Consider the following 14,282-nt stretch of genomic DNA (forward strand, 5'->3'; position numbering starts at 1 on the left):
AGCAGGGAGGGCAAGGCCGGATTGGCAGTAGAAGACAGAAACATCACCGACCTGCCTCCATTGAGAGAGTGAGAAACCCAATGACTCATGTTCATCGCAGGAGATACCAGTGATCCTAAAAGCCTAGGTTTCCACAGTGTGAAGTCGAGCTAGGTGTGAGGCAGGAGCACCGCTCCAGAGGGGGGAGCAGAAATCCATCAGACTGTGGAGGAAAGCATTGTAAGTGGTTAGAAACTCAGGTGTGCCAGGGATAGACTTTGCACGACATAGGATGCCCATTCGGTGAATGGCTTTGAAGGCCACCTTGGAGATGTGGCTTTCCCAGGAAGCATCGTGGTAGATAGTGAGACCCAAAAGTTTGAACGAAAGGACTCTTCAACGAAATTGTTGAAAAAGTAGATGAGGGGGTGGGGGGTCCAGATGATGGCCCTTTCGAGACACATGGTGAGGGTGTGAGACTTCTCGGGATTGAAAGACATATTCCAAGTGTTTGACCAGCTTGTGATTTTATCCAGTTCTCCAGAGAGTGTAGAGGATGCTGCCTGCTGATCAGGGAGATGGGAGATGATAGTGCTGAGGGTGGAGCCTTCAGCAAAGAGATAAAAAGGATTTTCCAAGGAATCTGAGAGATTATTGATGAAAACCAGAAAAAAAGCACACGGCCAAGAACACTGCCTTGAGGAACTCCAGCCTGGAGGGGAAGAGGAGATGAGAGAAATCCATGAAGAGCCACACGTTGACTGTGACAGGAGAGGAAGTCCAAGAGCCACAAGTGGAGGTCAGGTCAGGTATGGAGTATGTGCCAGAACAGCACGTCGCTGCGTCCACTTTCCGCCGGTACTCCAGGGGCCTCCGTCTGGCCTTCCCCCAGGCAGATGCCAGGCCCATCCCCATCTCCTTGAGATGCTGCTCAACCTGCTGCAACCATGAGGCACGTGGTCAGCCCGTTGGCCTCCTTCACTCACGAGACTCCCTCGCTGAGAGAATCTGGTGAGCAGGATCAGCGTCAGGAAAACGAGCCACATGTCCATACAGCCGCAACTGACGCTCATGGACCATGCAGGTAACAAATCTCATCCGAGTCTCTCTCAGAAACCACTCGTTGGACACAAAATCTGACAAGCAATAGCCAAGGATTATACAAAGAGACCTGGTACCAAAGGAAGTAAGTCTCTGTCTCAGATCGTTGGTCAGACTCCAAGTCTCGCATCCATAGAGCAAGACTGGAAGCACCAAGGACCTGAAGACTCGGACTTTCATACTCCCGCAAGGTACCGGTAGGGCCACACCCCATGATCCAGTGAATCCATGACTCCCCAGGCCCGACCCAGACGTCTATTGACCTCTGACTCACAGCCAGCAGAGACATGAATATCACTGCCAAGGTAAGTGAATCTCTCCACGACCTCAACATCCTCACCACACACAGACACAGACAAGTGGAGATTGCCTTGGATACCATAAGAAGAGAGTTTGGTGAGCAGTGCAGGATGCCAGACCATATCGAAAGCTCAAGATATGTCTCGGAAGATGGCTCAGATCTCATGTTTCGCATTTAGGATCTCCATCCTTTGTTGGGAAAGCAGAAGTAGTATGTCTAGAGTTGAGTGACCTGGTCTAAGTCAAAATTGATATTCGGTAATAAAATCATTGCAGAAGCGGAAGGATTTGATGTCAGAAGTGATGATGGATTCCGTGACCTGACTGATGATTGTGAGCTTCCTGCGGACATGGGTGTGATTTTTATTTTTATTTTATGTTCCAGTGGTCATGCCTCCAATTCGAGGAAAAAAAATGGTCTTTGTCCTGCAGTACATCAAACATCCAATAAAAATATATTGCTTGGGCTGTGCTTGGGCTTGGGCTAACAAACAGAAGATGAGCATGAATCTCAACAACAGTGACAACAGAGAACATCAGCAGAGAGCTCGGGCTGAGGAAACAACATGCACGCAGGTCATGAGGAGAAACACAATAAACGTATCTCTTTTTAAAACCAATCAGTTTATTCCTGCACCACAAGCATATAAAAATAACCAGGGATGGTGATCACGAGAAGCCAATGGTGGCTTGGAATGGGAAGGAAAAAATGCAATTAAGAAATTATTATATGCAATGTGAATAAAAAGCTATGTTGTCACACACCAGATTTAATCAGATGGGAAAGGGACAAAAACCAGGGGAGTCAACTGTGGCGGTAGCGGGGGTTGGGGGGGGGTTGGAACGGGGCCACCCACAAGCATGCAATGAGGAGGGCCAGGGACGATGGCCGCGACTATGAAGAGATTGGCAGGAAAACGAACGGACACAGGGCAATAAAAGGAGGCAGAGGCAGGCAGCCAGGCAGGCAGGCAGGCAGGCAGGCTGGGTGATCTCACCTCAGACTCGATTCTCCTCACAATTTATCATCAGGCCTTTTCCTCAGGTGCATTCTCCTCAGCAGTCGTTATCTCCTTGGACTTTATGAACTCCCTCACCTTCATGGTCTCCGTTCTCCTCTGATGAACTGTTGTCTCTTTCACCCCAACTGCCCGATCAGGGTCCTCACTCTTCGCCCTGGGCAACGCTCCGCCTCTCCGAAGCAATCTATAGCTCCGTCCCTTGGGAGGTGTTTGTACCTCTGCCCCTGTCTTCTTCTCATACTAAGTCACCTGGTGCCCCCCGCCCCCCACAGGTAGATGTTTACACGGAGGTGGTACACACAAATTCCTTAACCATAATCCCTAATTATTGCCACGTACCATCCCCTGTATGGTGCACATTCAAACAAGACATTCCTTCAGCTGATGGGTCACTACTTATAATATCAAGATGGGGTAAATAATCCTACATGGACCATGCTATTCTATACATTTTTGTCTGGTCTAAGGGAATATTTATCCCACCCAAAAGTGTAACTATGTAGGTATATCCACGAGCAAATACAACCCGTTGCTTCACTGATCAAGTATACACACAAGCTATCCACCAAATTTTATCCGAATCTGTCCACAAATTGAGATATCCTTCTCACAGACAGCCAAACAAATGGACAAACAAAAAAGAAGAAGACGTTGTACAGAGCACGAGAAATGCAAAATCCAGAAAACAAATTTGACCTCAAAAATAATTAAAAGTTGAATTAAATGACTCACTATGCAACTCTTCTTCAAATTTCAAGTCAATGGGATGAAAATTGACAATTTTAGAAATTCGGCCTATGTTGTCCTTTTGGCCAATGCTGACCTCAAAAATAACTGGTGGGTGAATTCAGTGACCTGATATGCAAATCCTATTCAAATTTTAGGTCAATCGGATGAAAATTGAGGATTTTAGAAATACCAACTTAGTTGTTGACCTTGGGCTGATGTAAACCTTTTGGTCCATGTTGACCTCAAAAATAATTGATGAGTTGAATTCAGTGACATGAAATATATATCCTCTTCAAATTAAGAGTCAATTGGATGAAAATGGAGGATTTTAGAAATCTCACCTTAGTTGTTGACCTTTGGCATCTGTTTAGCTTTTGACCTCAAAATCAATAGCCTTCTTCCTTATGACAAACTCCACCATGTAGTGAAGTTTGGTGAAGATCAGTTTAAAATTGTGACCTGTAACAGGTTTAGTAACAGGACCTGTAACCTGTAACAAAAATTCCACAAACAGACAGACAGACAGACAGACAGACAAACAAACAGACACAAGAACAAAATCGACTGACCAATATACTTGAAAAAATTCGATTTTGAAAGTAACAAACGAGAAACATGTTGAGCTCATGATACTTGCAAAATTTCCTGCATACACCCCCCAACCCCCCAAAAATTTGCCATGGATACATCAAATTGTCCATTACATTATGATTAAAATTGATGATCTTCATCAAAGCTCAGGTCAATCAGATGAAATCTGACATTTTTTCAGATGAAATTTGATAATTTTAGAAGCTTGACTTTGAGTTCGCCTTTGACCTTTTGACCTCATAAATAGATGCTTTTACAATTCAGTGACTCAAAATGTAAATTCTGTTCAACTTTCAAGTCAATCAGATGAAAAATGATTTTAGAAATTTGACCTCAAGATAACCTTGGACCTCAAAATCAATATGCTTCTCCATTGTGATGACTTTTACAGCTTGGTAAAGTTTCATGATGATCGGTTTGGAATTGTGATTTGTAGGCAATTGAGAGAGAGACAGAAAAACAACAGTCACCTTCTGGCACCTTCTGGCCTTTCGGGGTCCGAACCCCACCTCCCAGTCCCTGAGGGACACATGGAGGGACGGACCCCCCAGATTCCAATGGTGCCCTACCCCCGCGGAGCCCGAGCCATTCGCCCGGAGAGTTTACTACCCCCGTCTGCGTCGGTGCATACTCCGCACTGTCCTGCTTACTCCCGCATGCCATCAGACTCGCATTCTGCATACTCGCAGGAACAGTCATACTGGGGGCCCGCATTAGACCAAGAGACCCCATGGCCTCTGCCCTCCCCAAACTCGGCATGCACACCCCCGCGTTGTGCAACCCCCTTACCTCGTTCAGTGACACCGGCCCCACCTGGTTACGATCTGCCTCGAGGGAGCGTATTCTCTCCCCCTGTTCCATAAGGAGGCCATCCTGCCTCTTACACCGGGTCTCAACACAGTCCACCAACTCTACCTTCATATCCTCTACCTTCCCCTCCATTCGTGCTTGCACGTCTTTTGCTTTTTCCAAGTCGTCTTTAACCTTATCTACCTCCCCTTGAGTCTCTACCAATCCACATTTTACCAATTTAACTTCTTCTTCTGTCTCTTTTATATGTCTGTCCAGTCGCACTCCCATTCCCTGCATCTCTATCTCGGCCTTCCGTCCCATCTCTTTAACCATTTCAGTCATCTCTTCATGTCTCTTCTTGCACCTCTGTTCTACAACCTCCAATTCGTTCCTTCCTTTTCCCTGGTTTTCATCTAATTGTTCTATCGCCGTCCTGTTCTTCTCTATCCCCCCCCCCTTAGTTGGTTTTGTCCTTCTTGTACTTTTCCATTCCCTGTCTAACCGTTATTATTCTGTTTGTCATTTCTTCCTCACCCGCCTTCACCATGGTCCACACCTCTTTTACATTCCTTTTCAACTCGTTCACCTCCGCTCGTATCGTGCCGATCTCCTTCGCCATTTTGCATTTCGCTTCCTCCAATTCTTTCTTTAGTGCCCTTTGCCCAGCCTGGATATCCAGCCCCATGCTCTGCATCTCACCAAGCAGTTTTTGCATATTCTCATCCATGTTGTTTTTTATTTCTTCCTTCATTTCCTTTGCATTTCCATCCATTTTTGCCAGCAATATTTCTAATAGCTGGCCCATGTCAGGTGGCCCGGTGGTAGTCGCTTCGCCATTACTGGTCGCGGATCCACCGCTGCGCCCAATGCGGACTCTGCATTTATTTGCGGGAAATAGTCAACCTGCATAATGGGAGTGTCCTCCATGGTCATTTCGTCCTGAGCCATAGATTCTAACATTTCCAAATCGATTCCTAATCCCTCCTGCCCCTGCTCGCCTTGGCTGAACATTTTACGTGCTGGGAAATAAATTTATAACGCTCGTAATTTGGGGACACGTGGGGGGGGGGGGAGGTTTGCTCCGTATAACCCTGATCTGACTCCGTAAATTTTGCTATGGAGGCAGAGGGTGCCGAATCGCACTCCTGACAACCAGTTGTTGTGGATTCGAACCTACAAATTTACGGAGGTGGATGGGTTCACACACCACTCCTGACTACCAGTTGTTAGAGGCCGGGAGTCGGCCGCCAACCGACCGCTCTGAACGGAGCTGCAAGTCGAGTCGGCCCGACCGATCGCCCGGAATATAGATCGCCGCCCGGATAACTCCGAGCGACGGGTCATTGTATAAGAACCGAAATACGCCAATGGGCAGATCACGTGGGATAGGGTCGATTGCCAATCTTCAATGTACCTAAATACCCACGAGTAGGGTGAATATACTGGTTCTAGCTCACTTTTCCCCATGTAAATGAATGGGGGATTTTCAGCGATTCCCTTTTTTTTTCCCTAAAAATAAACCCCCTTTTTATCCGTTTTTCCCTGCTGTGCAGGGGTTTAGCTTTTTGTGAGGCAATGTTTTATGGTCGGATGCCCTTCCTGGACGCCTCTTACAACACAGGGATATGGTACACCTATTCTAACCGGGGCATACACCGGGACCAGTATACTGGTACTCATTTCGCCGACCTCGGAAGGATGACAGGCTGAGTCAACCCCCTGGTGTTAATTCAGCAGCTGAGCGGGATTCGAACTCGGGACACTGGGATCCCAAGCCGCCACCCTAACCACTAAGCCAACACCAGGCTTTGTATATATATAACCAGGCTATCCCAAGGTATATTTATTTGTCTCCCCTTTAACCTGGAGGTTGATCAGCTCACTCATTGAACCTATAAAGATTTGTTCATTCTCAAATTCCTTCAATAGTTTAATTTTCTTTGCACAATAATCCCCATCTAAAATATTGACAAACAAAACATTTGAATCTTTATATTTTTTAAGATACCCCATTTGTGCCATTACGAAATGATAAACTTCTCTTAATGCTCTCATCTGGCCACCTCCTGAGCCACATATCATTTTGAGATTATAGTAAATTGTTTTTTCATTGTTCAATTGATAACCATCAAAGTTTTCAGTCCATTCAAGGATATTCATTTTTTTCTTTACATCCTCTAACTTACTAGTTTTTAAATTAATTCGCTTATTTGTTTTATTTACCTTTGTTTTAGTTATTTTTTCAATAAGACTTATTTGATATTTTTCACATTCATTATGTTTTCCATTTATATACCAAGACTGAGATTTTCTCCACTCTTTAGTTTGATTAATACTTGGTTTAACCATTTATATATTGTGAAAAAACGCGGCGGTAGCCCTTAAAAAACCCTAACCCATCTTCCCATCGTTAAAACATAATCTATTTTATACACTCTATCATACAATATCCATATGGAACACAATCTATTCCATTATCTAAAATAAATCTCTTATCATCAAAGGCTCCTAATGCCTTTTTATTTACTTCTTCACTATATATGTTATGTTTATAACTTCTTATTGTATTCATTTTCCTATATTCTTCTTTCTTATTCATCAAACAATTATAATAATTTCTAAAAGTTATTGATTTCTTTATTACATATTTCTTTATTCCCTTTAACCTCTTATCAATCTGTTCACCAGACTTATAAGCATATGCCTTTGCTCTCAATCCAATAAACTCACTCATTACTTTTCCACCCAACTCATCCTTAAACTTACCAATAACCTTTTCATTCTTTTTGGAAAATAACTCACTCTTCTTGCTGAAATTACTTGTATCATATACTCCAATATTTTTCTTCATATCTTCATAAACATCATCAGTTTTTATATCTAGGATAAAACTATCAGTGTCCATATACAACAATGAAACATTTTCACCATACTCTTTCTTTAAGTCATTATACAAATAATCATACATCAATATCTTTGATAAATCAAGAACTGCTGTTCCAATATAAATTGGTTTATCCATTACAATACTTTCCTTTTTCATATGAATTGCAGAAAAGTTCTCTGAAAAAACCTCTTCTCTCTCAAAACTTGGTTTATTTATCAATCTCGAAGCTTCTTTCCAAGATGTTGCGAATCTAATGTTTTGCCTGTTTCTAACATTTTCCATAGTCTTTCCAAATACAGCATTATTCATTAATTTATAAAAGTCCCCTTCAAATTTTACTTTTGTATTTGCTCTCATATCTGTATTGAATTGAATATACTTTTTCACCCAAGGACTTTGTTTAAATTTTAAAACTCTATGAATTCTAGCTACTCTCAATCCTTCTCTCAAAAACTGTTTTAAGCTTCTCTGATGTAAAACATATCCCTCTTTATCATAGAATGTTGTTAATAACTTTTCTGTTGATTTGCCTTTAATATTAAAACTTTTATGATAATCACTGAACCATTCTTTCTTTGGGGTTTCTTTCTCACATGCAAAAGGAAGGTCTTTATGCTTATTATGAAGAACACTCGGGTACCTCAAATCAACTTCAAAATAATAACCTTCTTCTTCGTCATTCAATTCCTCTTGAGAAGAAATAACAATATTCATCAAAGCCTTTTCATAATCCTTTTCTTCCACCCACTCTAATTTACCATAAGGCAGAGATTGAGACATTGCCCATCCATACAAATTATTAGCATCAAAATACATCAAATAATTACTATCTTTTTCACTATCATAATTTGGGAGATATTTATTATTTGCTTTCGCATATCTTTTTGAACATACTTGTGATATTCCACCTCTCTTGGACTTCTCAATCATCAAAAGCATATAAACATCACTGATTAAATCTATATCTTGTTTTGTCATTTTCAACATTGTACTCCAAGCTAAACCAGGAGCTGTGAAATAGTGGGCAGGGTCTAATCCATAACAATTTTTATTATGACAGAGTGTTCTAAAAGCCTCAAACACATCAGCTAACAATAAAACATCTGTTTTTAGATATAAATCATGATATTCTCCAAGGTTCTTTATGTTAAATATTTTCCATATTTCTTGTGCGTGTTTATATTCCTTATCACTTATCTCTTCTTCATAAAGGTTATTATAGAAACTTTCTTTTGAAGGAAGTTGTGTTTCTTTAAATCTCATAAATGAATCCATATAATCATAAGGATAAATTCCCTTACTTGTAAGAATTTTCTCTTTACTTTGAATTTCATTCCTTGTTTGAATTTCCTCTCTCGTAAGAATTCCTTCTTTAATCAGAATTTCATCTTTAATCTGAATTTCCTCTTTAGTTCGAATTTTCTTTATAATTAGAATTTCATCTTCAGTTAGAATTTCTTCATTAATTAGAGTTTCCTCTTTACTTTGAATTCTCTCTTTAATCTGAATTTCCTCTTTAGTGAGAATTTCCTCTTTTGGAAAGAATGAATTAAGATTTGGAAAAGAGTCCGTGGAGCTTAGATTTGATGCGAGGTAGGCTAGTGGTGTTCCCATAAACTTGTAAGAATCTAGAAACCTAATACGAGTTAAAGGTTTTGTGAATATCATTTTTGAAAATGAAATATACTTTTGACTTGTGTTTGTTATGGCAGAAATATTCCCTGGTGTTTTTGAAAGTTCATTTATAAATAGATGTGTATCATAGTTGGCGCTGTTGTGAAGAAAGACTGGAATAAAAGAAGGTAATTTATAATTAAGATTACAACAGGAATGAGCGGGACCTCTATATTTACCAGTAAGATGACAATGGTCTCTAACTTTAGACTCCTTAATTTCCCCCTCACAAATATGACAGATATTGTTCATTCTAAATTCTAATTTTTCTTCTTTGGTTAATTTCATCGGTTCATTTGTTTCTTTCATTAATTTAGTGAGTCTTATACAATCCTTTTCTAATCGTTTTACAAACTCTTGTGAAGCATTTTTTCCACGATAATGTTCAAGTTTGTTATACTTTTCTCCAACAGATGATTTGATATAATAACAGAAACCACAAGGAATATGTTTTTGATATTTATTTGTATATGGTTCTTTTGGATTAGGAGAAGCAGTATTTATCTTTTTAAGGATACACTCAAAATCAGCGTATATCACAAATGGGTGCATGATAGATTTATTATAATCTTCAAAATAAATCTTTTCACCAGGTTTAGGCATTGTAATTACAGCTGATTTATGATTACTACAATATTTTGAATGTTGTTCTAATCGTTCTTTTGTATGAAATGAATTAAGACATCGCTTACAAGGATATATTTTGTTTGCTGTTCTGAATACCTGAGAAGAGATTAATCTTGATAAATTATTGATGTATGTGCAATGTGAATTCTTTCCAACACTAAAATATAAAAGATCAATGTGTGTTTCTTCATTTTTATAGTTGTTTGAAATTTTTAATATTTGAACTTTGTTTGTATCCGTTAATCCATATACATTAATAGAAAGATTATTCTTTTTCTCAAATTTAGGAATATCTGTTAGTGGCATTGGGAATTTAAAATCTTTAATGTCCAAGGTATTCTCATATTTCATATATTGTTTTACTCTTTCTGAATTACATTTTGGTGGATGTAAGTGAGCAAGAACAGACCAGAGAAAACATTTATTATCATTGTTCTTAATATTAACAACTGCCTTCTTTAGTTTTATTTCTTTTGGTAATTCAATATAAGAAGAAGCTTTAAGAGGGTTTGATTTTAGAATGTGTATATCTAAAAAGATGATTTTTTTAATATTGAATCCACTTCCTACCACTGTATTATCAACATCCTCCTCTTGTCTTGATAGTTCTTCATAAACCCCACTATTCAAAAAATCTTGAAATGATGTTATAAAATGAAGATCTGTTCTCATATAAGGAGTTTGTTCTTCATCTTGTCTTTTCATATTCATTTTCACTCCCATATAAAACTTTAAAGTTTTCATTTCTTTTAATGTCTTTTTCATAAATTTTTCAACATCGGGTTTCACTATTTCAATTGATTCAGCTATTGATGATGGACCGGGTTCTCCAAATTGAAAAATCCTTATTTTTATATGCCCTTTAAATGCCCCATCAGTGTTTTCAATATAATAGTCTCCCTTTACTTTAAACTCATTTTTCTTGTGTTTTTGTGATTGAAGATGTTTATTATAACTACTCTTCAAAACATCCTTTGAACAGATATCACAATGTTTTCTTTCCAACTCAAGAGGAGATATTTTATGAAACAGATTAAATGTGTGTTTGTTGGTTCGGAGGTGTTTTCTATAATGTTTATATTCGTGATTACAAACATCGCAGTACGTTGTATTCACCATATTTATAGAATAAAACTTTGCTGAAACTAAAATTTTCTTGATGAAAATTTTGTTTGTTTTACAGGTGAATCTGTGCTTAAAACCATTTTATCCTCCAACTTTTTCACTTAATAAATACAATGTTTCAAGACACAAAAGACAAGTTTCAATCAATCTCTTCATCTGTTAAAGATACTGAGAAATATGTCAAGGATGTAAAATTGAACAAAGATAAATATAACAACTATTGGATAAAAACTATTATGGTAAATAATATGAGTTCTTCAATTTCCTTCAGTGGAAGGGCTTTTAGTATACCTGGTAGAACATCAATTAAAGTATCTCTAACAAAAGTTTCTCCTCTCCTTCTAGTAATATATTCAAAACTAGAAAAAGCAATGAAACAAGAAAAAGTATCAAAGAACAAAAACCTTATGGATGAAGCTTTAGAAAGAAAAGATAAGACCATCTGTAATATGCAAGGAGAAATTTGTATTTTTTTCAACAACCCTAAAGATGTAAATCCTGATGAAATAAAGGATGTTAATATATCAGGTGAAATGACATTTCGTTCAATAGTAGTTAACGATAATTTTAAAATTACCTTTAATATAAAAAATGTTGTCGTTGAATCTGATAATGAAAAAAAGTATATCGATATCGATGGTAATATACAACTGAAAGTATAGATGAATTTCAGTTTAAGTAAAGTTTTACTTTATAAATATGCTAGACTTTCCTGATTCTCCATATGACAAATTTGAGAATTGTCCTGCGTGTGAAAGACGGGGATTAAACACAGAGTCAAAAGCCTATAAACAATGTATATTCTGTGATTATCTTCTAATTAATGATAATAAAAAATATAAAAAGGAAAATAATTCTTTTAGATTTACACCAAAAATGAATTACTTCACAAGATTGATTAGAGAAATGAATGTAAAGTATGAGGATGATAACACACCTTTCCTTACAAGGGAAGAAACTGAACGTATAAGAGAAATGTTCAAAGGATTGTTGTTGTATATTATTCATGGATGTAATTTTCAGGGAAATATCAACACAAGATATTGTATAAATAAAATAATGGATTATCTTGAAATTAAACCTGAACTTAGGATAAAATATAGAGTTTCTAAAAAAGCCAATAATAAATTAAATAACCTGTTTTTCAAATATATAAATGAATGATTTTTTACCTATTTGGGAAAATAAGATAAAATTTAACAACCATAAAAATCTCCCAAATTCATTAAGATGTCTCATAGTTGGTTCAAGTGGATGTGGAAAAACCTGCTTACTTTTAAAAATGCTCCTCACTCCCAACTTTTTAGATTATGACAATTTAATAATTTTCACAAAGTCGAGTTTTCAACCAGAGTATCAACTACTCTCACAAGGTTTTAATGCTGGTCTTCAAAAAGAAGATATAATCGGTTTATTTAAACGTCAAAAAAACCTAAATGATTATAACATTGAAGATATAATTCAACTATTTTGTGATACACAGAGATGTAAAAAGAAATCAAATCCTATAACTTGTATTCTTAGTGATAATACGGATGATATACCGTCTCCCCAAGATTTGGATAAATCAAAAAGAACCTCGTTATCTTTGATGATTGTGTTAATGAGAGAAACCAAACGGTAATGGACAGCTACTACACAAGAGGGAGACATTCTTCTTGTAATTGTATTTATCTTAGTCAATCGTACTTTCAACTTCCTCGTCGTTCCATCAGAAACAATGCTAATACTTTTATTTTATTCAAGTTAAATTCAATAGATATCAATAATTTTTGGAGAGATAATTGTTCTACATTATGTAGTAAAAAGAAATTTGAGGATTATATGAAGCACACGACTGAAAAATATAAATATATTGTTGTGAAACAAGATGAGATATTAAGGGATATATTTTTTGTTTTATAAACAATTACATATATAAATGACAACTATTATTATAAATCTTGTGGGTAAATCTGCTTCTGGAAAAAACTTTCATAAATCAAGGTTCTTGTGTAGTACAAATGAGAATATTGTAAACTTACTTAAAAAACACCCCATGATACGCATTGTATCAACAACAACTAGAGCAATAAGACCTGGAGAAGTAAAAGGTGAAGATTATCACTATATTTCAGTGGAGGAACATATGCGATTGAGGAATGAAGGTCAAATGTTTGAGGAGGTTTCTCTTGGTACAACAAAATATTCACATTGTAAGAGTGAGTTAAGGAAACTAAAATCTGGTGGTGTTGGGATATTAGAAACTAATCCAGAAGGAACGAGACAAATTATTAAACATCTGAGTGGAGTGAAGATTTTATCATTCGGTTTTGATGTTGATGAAGAAACTCAACGCAAACGTATGAAAAGCAGAGATGCAAGTATTAGTGAAGAAGAAATTACAACTCGCATTAATGTTAATAAAGAATTTGATGAAATATTTAAAGAAAAGGATTTATTTGAACACATCTACTTGAATGATGAAGAAAAGGAAAATTTCCCTGTTGATCTTTACAATTCATTAAATGATATTTTACAATAAATAAATGGATGTAAAAGAAAGAGCAAGAAGATTTAAGGAACATCAAGAGTTGGTTTCAAAAGTTGTAAAACAACAGGAAGACATAAAGAAGAAACGCAGACAGAAACTAATGGGCGAAGAAGCATTTGAAAGAAAACAAGAGAAATTTTTTAAACCACTTTTAAAAACTTCCCAAGAAAAATGAAAGATGTTTCCACAGTTCCCACAGTAGAATATACTCCCAGAAAGCTCCAAATGTTAAAAGATTTCAGTCAAATGACGGAGGAAGAATTAGAGCATATTGGAGAATTAGAACATGATGAAGGTTTATTTCAACAACTGGAAGAGATTAATCAACCCCCTGATTATATTGTGAATGCTGTTCAAAACAATGAATATTCAGCGGATTCAAAAACCAAAGCAGGACTCATTCCAACAGAACAACCAGCAATATTTCATCTTGTTCAAGAAAAGGTATTGATATTTAATGATGAATTAAGGTTCTTAAGTTCTGCTCAACTCACTGTTAAACTAACTCCGAGATTAATGTTTCTTCTCACAAAAGATGGAAGACAAGGTTCAACTGTGAAGGATGAATCAAAGTATATTGATAAACCATTGGATATGGAAAATAATGATGATAGAGTATATATTGATTTGCTGAACACTCTAAATTATAAGGTTATTCTTTCTGGTAAAAGTAGGAAGAATGAGAAGGAGAAACACATTATTCAGGCTTTAAGTATCCTTGGTTCAGGTGTTAGTTTTCTTCCAAATGACCCATCGCAATTAGTTAATAGACTGTTATTGTTGTTAGGCAGTCAGAAGGCTGGAAATAACAATTGTTTTAATGAAGCATCAGCCATTTTAGACCAGTTGATGAACATGAAAATAATTAATAAATATCAATATAAAGACATTTTATCTCATATTAAATAAGATGAGAAGCACA

The 14,282-nt window shown here is 37.0% G+C and overlaps 1 long non-coding RNA gene across 1 annotated transcript in view; it reads left to right on the top strand.

The window, feature by feature from the left end:
- LOC147035278 (uncharacterized) overlaps window positions 1–14,282 on the top strand; it is an 85,009-nt gene that overhangs the window by 41,086 nt on the left and 29,641 nt on the right. The gene's annotated exons all lie outside the window — the stretch shown is intronic.

Source organism: Eptatretus burgeri, chromosome 1, assembly GCF_056783735.1.
Source record: "Eptatretus burgeri isolate ZD-2024b chromosome 1, Ebu_testis_v1, whole genome shotgun sequence".
Classification (NCBI taxonomy): Eukaryota; Metazoa; Chordata; class Myxini; order Myxiniformes; family Myxinidae; genus Eptatretus; species Eptatretus burgeri.